The following is a 14,013-nucleotide window of genomic DNA, read 5'->3' as shown; positions in this document are numbered from 1 at the left end:
ACCCAGCACGATAATGTCACTCGTCTGTACCAGCGCGCATTCAAATAGACTATGGTTGAGGTCATTTGTCAATTATACCATCCATCTGTGACTTACTTCCGTAGCGCTACACCACGGTGTATAACGCCATGACACTACCATCGGTGTTTTATTCTATCAAGCAGACATTTACAGTCTATTACTCCATCACTGCAAAGAAATACTATCACCCGCATCCAGCGCTTCCGCCGGCAGCTCGTACAGCACTCGCATCACTCTCTGAATGAAGTTCCCCCTCATTTCCCTCTTGAATCTTTCAACCGTCACCCTTAACCCATGGTCTACATCACCAGGAGTACCTTCGTCAGTACTAAAACTCACCGACTTACTCTAACAGAACTATACCCCACCGTATCATCACAACTATATTACGAATCTGTGACTCGCTCCATTATTATTACATCGCCTGTGTTACTCTATCTTTGTATGACACAGCGTGTCACGCCATCAGTACCACTACAACTGTGTCACTCATCAGAGCTCACTTTCTTTCACGTCACAAGGTGTCGCTGCATTAATTTTCAACTTAGTATCAAAACTCACATATCATGTTCGCAGGAGGAAACAAAGCGTGGCACTCCATTACTTCTAACCTTAAGTGCATAATTCTCTCACTACCACCCCGCGGCGTTTCTTCACTTATCGATAGTACCACTCACCGTGATACTCCACCATCAATACGGTTCACTGTAGCACTCCATCAGGACCAGTCCCCAGAGCGTCTCGTTAGAACTACTAGCCCCTCAGTCTGTCACTCCGTCAGAATTGTCCCTCTCTCTGTCTTCGATCATTCCAACCCGTTCGTGTGTACTCCATTAATATTACCCAGCATTCTCTCGCCGCAGTTGTGTTACCCCTGGTGTTAGACACCATCAGAATCAGAATCAGGTTTATTATCACCGGTATGTGCCGTGAAATTTGTTAGCTTAGCAGCAGCAGTACGATTCAATGCATAATTTAGAAGAAAAAAAGGAACATAAAATAATAAATACATAAATAAATAAATTTACGGAATACATATATTGAACAGATTAAAATCGTGCAAAAAAACCCCCAAATAATTGCATATTAAAGCATTAAGATAGCGTTCACGGGTGTCAATGTTCATTCAGGAATCGGATGGCAGAGGGGAAGAAGATGTTTCTGAATCGCTGAGTGTGAGCCTTCAGGGTTCTGTATCTACTGCCTGATGGTAACAGTGAGAAAAGGACATGCCCTGGGTGCTGGAGGTCCTTAATAATGGACACTGCCTTTCTATAACACCGCTCCCTGAAGATGTCCTGGGTACTTTGTAGATTACTACTCAAGAAGGAGCTGACTAAATTTACATCCCGCTGGAATGTGATTTAACTTTGCAATTTATCACCCCATCGTCCATCTACAGCACTACAGTGCATCCTTCGTCAGTATTATCCTCTGATGTGTCAGGTGATCAATAATACTCCTCAATTTGCCTCTACATCATAACTATCGGCCCGTGGCTCAGGCCATCCGTAGTACACCTCCCTGTATCACTTCAGTTGTACCGCTTGCTTGTGTATTCTTCCAGTTGTACTCACAGTGAAAGTTAGTAACGATGGATCGACACTGTAAGGTGCGGTGCTGTTGTACGAGGAGCTCCAGTGGAGTCACCCGTAGAGGGGAGTGTATAATGCAGCATCACAATGTGGCAACGCCGAAATTGAGTGATTCGATTCGATGTAGTAGGATAGTGAGGAGTAGCTCTGATGAAGTGCCAACTGTGGAGGAATACTGTTAGTGTGAAGGAATGAGCGTTAGTACTGATAGATTAGCACACTAAAGGTTAATAATAGTGAAGGGTCACAGGAAAGAGTGCTACTTATGGAATAACACACTGAGAGGTCGTAGAGATTATGACGCAGTCGGTCATCAGCAATGAAGTAATTGGCATTCTCCTAAAACAGGGGCTCTCGACCTTTTTTTAAGCTATGGACCGAGGAGAACGATTAATACTCAGTTGTACAACATGATTGAAGCGATACTTGAGATGTACTTCTGTTGTTGTGAGACACAACTTGGTGGTATTGGTGGAGTGAAAAGAAATTTCCGGAGTACTGATGGAGTGACGCACCGTGGCGTAGTTGTGGCTGAGTTTTATATTCTGTGCTGTCGTACAAGTGGGGGAAAGCACAAGTGAGCGGTACAACTGAAGTGATAAAGCGATGTGTATGACGGATGGTGTGAATCAGGGGCCGATAATAATGATGTAGAGGCTAAATGAGGAGCATTATTGATCACATGACACATCAGAGGATAATACTGATGGAGGGGTGCGCTGCAGATGGACGATGGGGTGACAAATTGTAACGTTCGACCACATGACAGAGGGCTGTGAATTTAGTCAGCTCCATCTTGGGTACTAGCCTACAAACTACCCAGGACATCTTCAAGGAGCGGTGTCCCAGAAAGGCAGCATCTGTTATTAAGGCCCTCCAGCACTCAGGGATGCCCTTTTCTCACTGTTACCATCAGGTAGGAGGTACAGAAGCCTGAAGGCTCACACTCAGTGATTCAGGAACAGCTTCTTCCCCTCTACCATCCGATTCCTGAATGGACATTGAAAACATGAACACCACCTCACTTTTTTAATATGCAATTATTTTGTTTTTTTTTTCAACGATTTTAATCTATCACATATATGTATACTGTAATCTTATTTATTTATTTACTTATTTAATATTTTATGTTTCTTTTTCTTCCTCTAAATTATGCATTGAATAGTACTGCTGCTGCTAAGCTAACAAATTTCACGGCACATAAAGGTGATAATAAACCCGATTCTGATTCTGATGGTGTCTAACACGAGGGGTAACACGAATGCGGCTAAAGAATGCTGGGTAATATTAATGGAGTACACACGAACGGGTAGGAATGATCGAAGACAGAGTTAGGGACAATTCTGACGGAGTGACAAACTGAGGGGCTAGTAATTCTAACGAGACAGTTTGGGGACTGGTTCTGATGGAGTGCCACAATGAACCGTATTGATAGTGGAGTATCACGGTGAGTGGTACTGTTAATGAGTGATGAAACGCCGCGGGATTCTAGTGAGAGAATTATGCACTTAAGGTTAGAAATAATGGAGCGCCACGCCTTGTTTCGTCTTGCGAGAATGATATCTGAGTTCTAATACAAAGCTGAAAGATTAATGCAGCGACACCTTGTGGCGTGAAACGAAGTGAGCTCGTTCTGATGAGTGACACAGTTGTAGTGGTACTGATGGCGTGACGCACTGTGTCATATGTAACACAGGCGATGTAACAATAATGGAGCGAGTCGCAGATGCATAATACATTTGTGATGATACAGTGGGGTATAGTTCTGTTAGACTGAGTCGAAGAGTTTTAGTACTGACGAAGTTACTCCCGGTGATGTAGACCATGGGTTAAGGGTGACAGTGGAAAGGTTCAAGAGGGAAATGAGGGGGAACTTCACACAGAGTTCTACTATCTGCCGGCGGACGTTGTGGATGCGGTGATAGTATTTGTTTGCAGTGATGGAGTATCAGACTCTGAATATCGTCTTGATAGACTGAAACGCCGATGGTAGTGCCATGGCGCGATCGGCCGTGGTGTAGCGCTACGGAAGTAAGTCACAACTGGATGGTTTGATTGACGAACGACCTCAACCATAGTCTATTTGAATGCGCGCTGGTTTGACGGAGTGACATTATCGTGGTGAATGGTGATAGACTAATGTGCACAGCTGATGGAGAAGACACCGACGGATAATAATAACCGGGAGGCAAAGTGGAGAATAACTCTCATGGACTGAGAATCTGTGGGCTAATAATGGAGCGGGAGTGAGGGGTGATACTGTTGCAGTGAGACAGTGACGGGAGATAATAATGAACAGACACGGTGAAAGGTAGCGCTCATTGATTACAGCATTGATGAGCAGCTGATGAAGAGAAACTCTGAGTGGTGGTCTGATTGAGTGACATTTGTAGGGTCGGTAAAGATGTAGAGAGAGAGAGAGAGAGAGAGCGAAAACATTGATAAAGTGTCATTCTGTGGCGTAGTGATAATCGACAAACGCCAGAGGGGTATTACTGATAGACCAATGGTAGGAATAATGAAGAGACACGGAGAGCGGTCACCCGTTCGAGTGACGCATTTAGGTTTAGAACTGATGGAATTATACACAACGTTAGAAATGACAGAGTGATACGCCCGCGACTCACCCTGGCGGTGTGAAATGCAGAGGTGGGACCGACGCAGTGATATACATGGAATGATATAGTGACATTTAGTACTGGTAGAGAATGACACAGCGAATAGAATTGATGGATTGGCTACCCGTGCAAGACAATTGTTGCAGCAACACGCCCTGGTGTGATAGAGATGCGGTGTTATACCCTGATGGAAAATGAGAGAATTACAAATGGCTGTTGGAACTAGGATAAAACAGCGAAATGCACAACTGATGGATTAGTAACAGACACAGAGAGTTATTAATGGTGAAGCGACACGTTGACGGGCAGTAATGATAAAATGACTCATTCAATATTGTTGGACGGATAATTGCTGTTGTAACTATGATGGGGTGATGCACCGGAGGTTTTGAACTGATAAAGTGTCTCTCTGTGATGGAATACTCATGCTGCAAGGGACTGAAAGAGAGTACTGATGCAGAACACACTAACCTGTAATGAGCCCTTCGAGCTTGTACGTGGTGCGCTGGGCTTTTAGGATTTTAGAGTGCTTCTATTGGTTAATTTTTGTTTAACGAGAGACAGTAATTATTTAGAGACCCTTGTTTGTGTGTTTTTTTTTCTCTTCAGGGTCTCGCTTCTTTTGTAAAATGGTCTTCTGGTACTTTCTGTTTAAACTTGTTAAGTTTATTTTGATAGGCTGGGGGATTTCGTGTCACTTGCAGCATTGAAGCGGACGTCCGATTAGCTGGAATCGCCGGGTCCTGGTTTTGAGAATGTTACGTCTGGCGGTGTCACTCGCTCGGCGGAGCTACTGATGTTCTGTTAGAATTATTATGAATGAACACGAGTCGGTGTCTCGGCATTGGAGTCTGTCTGTTCCTCCGCACTTTGGTTCGGACACTGCTAGCACGCAATCTGACACTGACGGGTAGCACTACTTGAGAAACAGAAAGGGGTAGCAGTGTTGGAGTGACAAACAGGGATGGTATGGATGGAGTGAGGGAGGGTTGGTACTGGTGGAGATACCCACTCAGGTGTAGCAGTGCTGTAGAGACACGTCGAGAGCTGCTATGACAAAGTGTACACACTGAATGTTACTAATGATGGAGAGATACGGTACTGGAAGTACAGTAACAGTAATTCAATCGGCGGCTTTACGACTATACTTATTCAGGGGGAAGGCTTCGGGAGGAAATCCCAAGAAAAGTACGGAGCTGCAGTCCCCAGGGCAGTCCTACGCAGAGTGCACCGCTGAATGGCAACTCCCGCGACGACGCTGGTGCAAAACGGTATCTGCCTTAGCTGTTCATCTTTGGATTCACCAGCTACGTGGAGATAGAGAGAGGCTGCTGCATGGGGAAGAACTTGATATCCATACCATGATGCCCCGGCTTGGGTATCACCTGGACAGCTACGACACAATGTTCATGGTCGACCCTGACTAGTGGAGGCCTCTGGGAACATTTAATGCATGGTGGAAGCTTATCCCTACTACCACCCCCAGCTATGACAACCTTAAATAATTAACACAGGACAATAATCTATGATGTTGGCCTACTCGCCTGCACGGCTTGGGAATGCGGGAGGAAACCCTGACACTAATGGAGAAAATATGCAGAATCGTCGTCTGCTGGAACTGAACTGCCATCTCGGGCACGCCGAGTTGTAATAGCGGCGAGCATAGAAGATGTTGAGGCCGCGGTGAGCTTCGATCTCACGGCCCCTGGTTTACAAAACCAGCGCTCTAACCCCTGAGCTATGGAGCCTCCTCCGCCCTCGCCGCCATCTGAATGGATGATGAACCCGGGAAGATTTCTTTCGTTGCACTAGTTGTATAAAAGTTCTAATGCAGTTTTAGCTTATTATTTATTGCACTATACTGATGCGCAAAACAAATATCATAACATATGCCGATCATATGATACTCCATTCCAATTCGGATTCACCAGCATTACTACGTCACAGCTTGCACTCTATGAGTGCTATCCTCGGTATGTCACCTTGGAACACTCTCCAATGGCGAGTCACTCCAGCTGCACTGCCCTTCAGTGTCCCGCTCAATCAGTAAAGCACAATACCACCCTATTGGTACCCCCACACTGTCGATTACTGTATTAGTACAGCTAAATATGTCCTTCCGTTCGTACCAACTCTCCTTACTCCAAAACGTATGATTCCATTAGCAAGACACCTCAATGTAACTCGCCATCACTACCTCGACTCGCTGCTCTTCTCATCATTACTACCCCTCAGTGTGTTTCGAAGTGCTTGTGATATACGGCGTTAACGTTTATCTTTATATCACAATATAACTAAGTGGAGGACGACGCCACTGCGTAACACGACAATGATTTTAAACTTAAATGTAAAGTAGTATTAGTAGGCAGTCTTTAATCCCATGGGGCCATGGACTTGAGCCTCTGGTGGACTACGGTATCTCCAGGATGCAATCCTGGGCGGGAACATTTGAAGAAGCGGCTGTTGGCCATGCAGGTTACGCCTCTCCACATCACTGGTGTAGTCCAAGGGAAGGGCAAGAGCCGAAAGAGCAGTGTCTTCGCAAAGGCTGCCAGAGTGAAGTTGTAAAGAACATCAAACATCCCTAGGGACACCGGCTCCAGATTTCTTCCTCGGGGTTTACTCCCGAAGCATTTCCCATGGGTGGGTATGGCCGCTAGGCGGCGGAGGCTTAAAATCAGAGTTCTGCTTCTCCTTAGCGGGATGTTGTCCAAAGCTTACGAGCTCCACTGGCCCGAAGAAACTAGGTTTCAGGCGCCATAGTCTGCCTTTGCCCCCGCTCTTGTTAATATAAACAGCTTCCTCGATCCTGGTAGCTAAGCCACACGTGAAGGCCAAGAGTTGGAATTGGTTGTCAGAGGTTGTTAGAGATGCACGCTATTTGAAGCACTTAACAGGTAGAAACATAGAAAAACATAGAAAACCTCCAGCATATTACATGCCCTTTGGCCCACAGTGATGTGTCGAAGATCTACTTACTTTAGCAAATACCTAGAGTTACCCATCGCACTCTATTTTCCTAAGCTCCATGTACCTATCCAGGAGTCTCTTAAAATACCCTATCGTGTCCGGCTCCATCACCATCGCCGGCAGCCCACGATTCGCACTCAGAACACTGTGCGTAAAAAAAATTACCACTGACATCTCTTCTGAAGCTACTTCCAAGCACCTTAAAACTGTTCCCTCTCGTGTTCGTCATTTTAGCCTTGGGAAAAGGCCTCTGACTATCCACACAGTAAATACATTTCATCATCTCATCTTATACAACTCTATCAGGTCACCTTCTCCGTCCCTTTCTTCGTCCCTTCAAGGAGAAAAGGCCAAATTCATTCAACCTAGTCTCATAGGGCATGCTGCCCAATCCGGGCAATATACTTGTAAATCTCCTCTGCGCACTTTCTATAGTTTCCACATCCTTCCTCTAATGAGGTGACCAGAACGGAGCATAGTACTCCAAGTGGGATCAGACCAGAGCCCTATAAAACTGTAACATTGCTTCTCTGCTCTTAAAACCAATCCAGGGTTGCTGAAGACCAATGCACCGTATGCCTTCTTAACCTCAGAGTCAACCTGCGTAGCAGCTTTTCGTAAACTATGGAGAGAATCACGAAGAGAAGGGGACCCAGAACAGATCCCTGAGGCACACCACTGGTCACCGACCTCCATACAGAATATGATCCGTCTCCAACCACTCCTTGCCTTCTGTGGGCAAGCCAATTCTGGATCCACAAAGCAAAGTCCGCTTGGATCCCACGCCTCCTTACTTTCTCAATACGTCTTGCATGGGGTACCTTATCAAATGCCTTGCTGAAATCCATATACCCTACATTTACTGCTGTACCTTCATCAATGAGTTGTTGTGGGACTTTAGAAGCTATGACAATCGTAGGACCCTCTTTTTCCAACATTAATGCCTCATAGCGTGACTTTCCGTCATGTGCCTAATGATCATGCAGATTCTAGAAATCCAGAGCAGCGTGCCCAATATACGAACTGAGGGATTCCGTCTTGAAGTACACCCGAAGTAAAACTTTCAGCCGTGGCACTAAAGGGATGATACATTTTCGTGTGGTGTTGAGAGGCTTATTAACTGCAGTTCCAGTACCAATGCACGGGACAGTCTTTCGGCAGCAAGGAGTCGGTCTGCGCAGCAACCCATCTATTTAACACTAACCTGAGGCCCTTAGCTAGTCAGGGTCGACCGTGGACATTGTGTCCTATCTGTCTACGTGATACCCAAGCCAGGGCAGCATGGGATATAGATAAAGTTCTTTCCCATGCATCCCCCGCTAATGTTCCAAGCAAAATATTTCCCATGTCACCCCAAAGCCATGTCCTCTGGTAATTATCTCTCCTAATCAAAGTGGAATGATCCTACTCATATTTAATCTGTCCATACCCTTCATCATTTTGTAAACCTCTATCAAATCTCCCCTCATTCTTCTGCGCTCCAAGGAATAAAGTCCTAACCTGTTCAATCTTTCCCTGTAACTCAACTCCTGAAGACCAGGCAACATCCTAGTAAATCTTTTCTGCACTCTTTCAATCTTACCGATATCCTTCCTATAGTTAGGTGACCAGAACTGCACACAGTATTCCAAATTTGGTCTCACAAATGTCTTATACAACCTCACCATAACATCACAACTCCTATATTAAATACTTTGATTTATGAATGCTAGGATGCCAAAAGCCCTTTTACAATCCTGTCTACCCGTGACGCAACTTTCAGGGAATTATGTATCTGAACTCCCAGATCCCTTTGTTCCTCTGCACTCCTCAGTGCCCTCCCATGTGCTTTATAAATAAATTTTCATTCATATTTAGAGAAGAAGCGCGGGACAGGTCTTTCGGCAGGAAGGAGTCGCGTTGCGCAGCAGAACATCTATTTAACACTAACCTGAGGCCCTAAGCTAGTCAGGGTCGACCATGAACATTGTGTCCTAGCTGTCTACGTGATACCCAAGCCAGGGCAGCATGGTATGGAGAGCAATTTCTTACCCATGCGGCATTCTCTCTCTCTCTCCACGCAGTTGGTGAATCCAAAGAGGAACAGCTAAGGCCGATCCCGTTTCGCACCATCGCCGTCGCAGGAGTTGAATTCAGTGCCTTGGGGACTGCAGCTCCGTACTTTTCCTCCTGGCTTCCTCATGAAGCATTCCCCCATGAACGGAGATCATCTCCGAGATGAGCTGTTAACCACGGAAAACGTGAGCCGTCTGCCAAAAGTGACCAGTTATCAGCAGCCAGTAACCCGCTTTTTCCACTTCTTCGGTCACATGGCCCGGCAGTACTGATGGAGACACATGATAGACGATAGTAGAGATGAAATGCAGAAAAGCTGGTTAGACTTGTGTGCAGTGGAGGTGCCGTGATGAAAAGAGCTTTCTTACTGATGAGGTCAACCAGAGATGGGTGACGCTAATCGACAGACACACTAATGGCGGTAATAATCATATAACTCATTGAGAGAAGTAATAACTATTGATGGACATTGCGTTGTGCAGTGTGAAATCACGGTTGGAACCGATGGACTGACAAACTGTGGAGATCTCTGCTGGACTGAGGGACTGGCTGGTAATAATGAGATGGTGAATAACGAGGGACAGTTCTGACAGAATGCCAAATTGAGGTGGAAGCAATGCTGGGGAGAGACGATGAGGATTCGCACTGACAGACACATGGAGCAGAAATAACGTCAACGCCTGTGCATCATCCACAGCCCCGCCTTCTTATTTTGGCTTCTACCCTTTCTTTACCAGTCCGGGCAAAGGGTCTTGGCCTCAAAGGTCGCTGTTGACTGTTGTCCTTAAATGCTCTCTGAACTGCTGAGTCTCTCCAACATTTTGCGCGCGCTGCTCTGTATTTCTAGAATATGCATGATCTTTCAGGCACTGGACAGAAAGTCACGGTATGAGGCATTAATGCTGGAAATGAAGGTTCCTAAGATTGTCATAGCCTATAAAGTCACACAGCAAAACATAGATGGAGGTAAATAGTAAATGTAATGTATATAAATTTCAGTAAGGCATTTGATAAGGTACCCCATGCAAGAATTGGCCTGCCCACAGATGGCTAAGAATGGTTGCAGACGGGTCATATTCTGGCTTAAAGTCGATGACCAGTGATGTGCTTCAGGGATCTGTTCTGTTTCCCCTTTTCTTCGTGATTTTCATAAATGAGCTGAATGAGGAAGTGGAGGAATCGGTTAGTAATTTTGCTGATGACACAAAGGTTGTGGTTGTTGGGGATAGTGTGGAGTGCTGTCGGTGGTTACAGCGGGACATTGATACGATGCAGAACTGGGCGGTGAAGTGGCGGATGGATTTCTAAACCGGTAAGTGCGAGGTGGTTGATTTCGATAGGTCAAATATGAGGACAGAATGAAGTATTAATGGTAAGACTCTTGGTAGTGTGGAGGATCAGAGTGATCATGGGGTCCGACTTCATAATATACTAAAAGCTGCTGCGCAGGTTGACTCTGAGGTTAAGAAGGCATACGGTGCATTGATCTTCATCAACCCTACGATTGATTTTAAAAGCCGAGAGGTAATGTTTCAGATTTATAGGTCCCTGTTCAGACTCTACTTGGAGTACTGTGCTCCGTTCTGGTCACCTCATCACAGGAAGGATGAGGAAACTACAGAAAGTATGCAGAGGAGATTTACGAGGATTTTGCCTGGATTGGGGAGCATGCCCTATGAGAATAGGTTGAGTGAACTTGGCCCTTTCTCTTTGGAGCGACAAAGGATAAGAGGTGATCTGATAGCGGTGCAGAAGATGATGAGAGGCATTGATCATGTGGTTAGGCAGAGGCTTTTCCCGGGGCTGAAATCGCTCACAGGAGAGGGCACAGTTTTAAGGAGCTTGTAAGTAGGTTTAGAGGAGATGAGAGATGTAATGTTTTTACGCAGCGGGTCGTGGGTGCGTGGAACGGGCTGCCGGCGATGGTGATGGACGTGGATACGATAAGGTACTTTAAGAGACTGCTGGATAGGTACATGGAGCATAGGCAAATAGAGGGCTATGTTCAACTCTGTGTCATTTCAAAAATAAGTGCATTTTCGGCACAGTATTGTGGGCCAAAGGGCCTGTATTATGCCGAAGGTTTTCTATGTTTTTTCTATGTTTCAACCTATTAAGTGCTCCAAATAGCGTGCATTTCTAACAACCTCTGACAACCAAGTTCCACTCTTGGCCTTCACGTGTAGCTCAGCTTCTAGACCCGACGAAACGGTTTCTACTGACAAGAGAGGGAGCAAATCCGGAATGCTGGCGCCTCAAACCTAATTGCTTCGCACCGTTGGGGCTCGCCAGTGTTGGACAGCAGCCTATCTGGGAGAAAGAAAACTCTGATTTTATACTTCCGCACGCCTGCGGTCGTACCCACCCATAGGAAAGGGTTCGGGAGCAAATCCCTAGGAAGGAATCCGGAGCCGGTGTTCCTAAGGCAGTTTGACGTTGTCTGCAATTTAACTCTGACAACCGCTGTGACGACACTACTGTATCGGCGTTTGCCCTTCCCTTGGATTACATCAGTGACTTGGAGAGTGGTAACTCGCATGGGCAACAGCCGATTCTTCAAATCTTCCTGCCCTGGAGATGCAACAGACCATCAGCGGCGCAAACCTTTAATCCCCTGGGATTGACGGCTGCCTCCTCCTCCTCCTCCTCCTGCCACTGCTACTGCTACTACTATTTAACATTTAAGTTTAAAATTGTTGACATGATACGCCGTGGCGTCGTCCTTAGCGCATTTATATTGTGAGATAAAGATAAACACATTACCTACATTTGTCACAAGTACATCGAAACACACTGAAGAGCAATAACAATAAGAAATACAGTGAGTGGAGGTAGTGATGGCGAGACACAATGAGTTGTCTTGCTAATGGAGTTATACGATTTGGAGTAAGGATAGTTGTTTCGAACGGAAGGACATGTTTAGGGGGACGAATGCTGTGATACACAGTGTGGAAGCACCAATAGGGTGGTACCGTGCTGTACTGATTGAGCGGGCACTGAAGGATATTTGCAACTGGAGTGACTCACTGCGAGTTAGTGTTCTACAGTGAGATACCGAGGATAGCACTCCTGTAGTGCCAAGCTGTGGCGTAGTACTGCTGATACATCAGAATATGTATGAGGTGTAATGTGACTGGGATTTGTTATGAAACTTGTCTTGCGCATCAATATAGTGCAATAATTAATTAACTAAAATTGCATTAGAACTTTTAAACAAGTTATGTAATGAAGGAAGGCTTCGCGGGCTGATCATCCATTCTGATGGGGGGAGGGGAGAATGAGGCTCCATAGCTCAGGGGTTAGAGCACTGGTCTTGTAAACCAGGGGCCGTGAGTTCGAATCTCACTGGGACCTCAATATTTTCCGGGCTTATCATTTCGCTATTACAGCTTGTCGTGTCCGAGATCGCAGTTCAGTTCCAGCGTCATCTGCAGGGCGTCTGTATATTTTCCCCGTTAGTGTGTGGGTTTGCGCCGTTTTCGTCAAGCATTACAAAGACGTGCAGCCGTGTAGGTCAACTTTGTATATTATTTAAACGCAAACAACAGGAATTCTGCAGATGCTGGAAATTCAAGCAACACACACAACAGTTGCCGGTGAACGCTGCAGGCCAGGTAGCATGTCTACGAAGTTTCAGACCGAGACCCTTCTTCAGGACTAACTGAAAAAAGAGCTGTTAAGAGATTTGAAAGTGGGAGGGGGAGGGGGAGAGCCGAAATGATAGGAGAAGACAGGAGGGGGAGGGATGGAGCAAGTGCTGGACAGGTGATTGGCGAAAGGGATATGAGAGGATCATGAGACAGGAGGTCCAGGGAGAAAGAAAACGGGGTGCGGGGGTGGGGGGGGGGAGCCCAGAGGATGGGTAAGGGCTATAGTGAGAGGGCCAGAGGGAGAAAAAGGAGAGACAGAAAAAGAATGCGTGTATATAAAGAAATAACGAATGGGGTACGAGGGGGAGGTGGGGCATTAGCCGAAGTTTGAGAAGTAGTATAACAGAACAGGACCTGATGGAGTGATACATTATGGTGTCTATCGATGGAGTGAGAGGCAACAAGGTAGAACTAGTGGAGTGACAAATAGCCCGGGAGTACTGATAGAGACACATGATAGGCGAGAATAGAGATGAAGTGCAGAATAGGTGGACAGATATGTGTGTAATTTATGTGCAGTGATGGAATGATGGAGTCAATCAGAGATGGGCGATGCTAATCGCCAGACACACTAATGGCGGTAATAACCATATAATTCATTGAGAAGTAGTATGAATTGAATGTTATTGTTTGGTACAGAATGAAATGAGTGTTATACCACCTTTGGAACCGATGGAGAGACACACTGTGGAGAACACTTGTGTATTGAGAGACTGACTGGTAATAATGAGATGCTGAATAACGAGAGACAGATCTGACGGAATGTCAAATTGAGGGGAAGCAATGCCGGTGAGACAAGATGAGGATTCGCACTGCCTGACACATTGAGCTGAAATAACGACAACTCTTGTGCATCTCACACAGCCCCACCTTCTCCTTTTGGCTTCTGCCCTTTCATTTCCAATCCGGACCAAGCATCTTGGCCTCAGAGGTCGCTGTTTATAGTTCTCCTTAGATGTTATCTGATCTGCTGAGTCTTCTCTAGCATTTTGCGCGCGCTCCTCGGGATTTCGAGAATCTGCATGATTTTTTAGGCACTTGACGGAAAGTCAAGATATGAGGCATTAATGCTGGAAATAGAGGTTCCTAAGATTGTCATAGCCT

The 14,013-nt window shown here is 45.8% G+C and overlaps 1 non-coding gene across 1 annotated transcript; it reads left to right on the top strand.

Annotated features, from left to right (window-relative positions):
* Positions 1 to 12,540: 12,540 nt before the first annotated feature.
* On the top strand, positions 12,541 to 12,613 carry trnat-ugu (transfer RNA threonine (anticodon UGU)). The gene has a single exon. It is a non-coding gene; the product is annotated as a tRNA-Thr (tRNA).
* Positions 12,614 to 14,013: the final 1,400 nt, after the last annotated feature.

This window comes from Mobula hypostoma, chromosome 31, assembly GCF_963921235.1.
Source record: "Mobula hypostoma chromosome 31, sMobHyp1.1, whole genome shotgun sequence".
NCBI classification, from domain to species: Eukaryota; Metazoa; Chordata; class Chondrichthyes; order Myliobatiformes; family Myliobatidae; genus Mobula; species Mobula hypostoma.
This window is presented reverse-complemented; position numbering and strand designations above follow the sequence as displayed.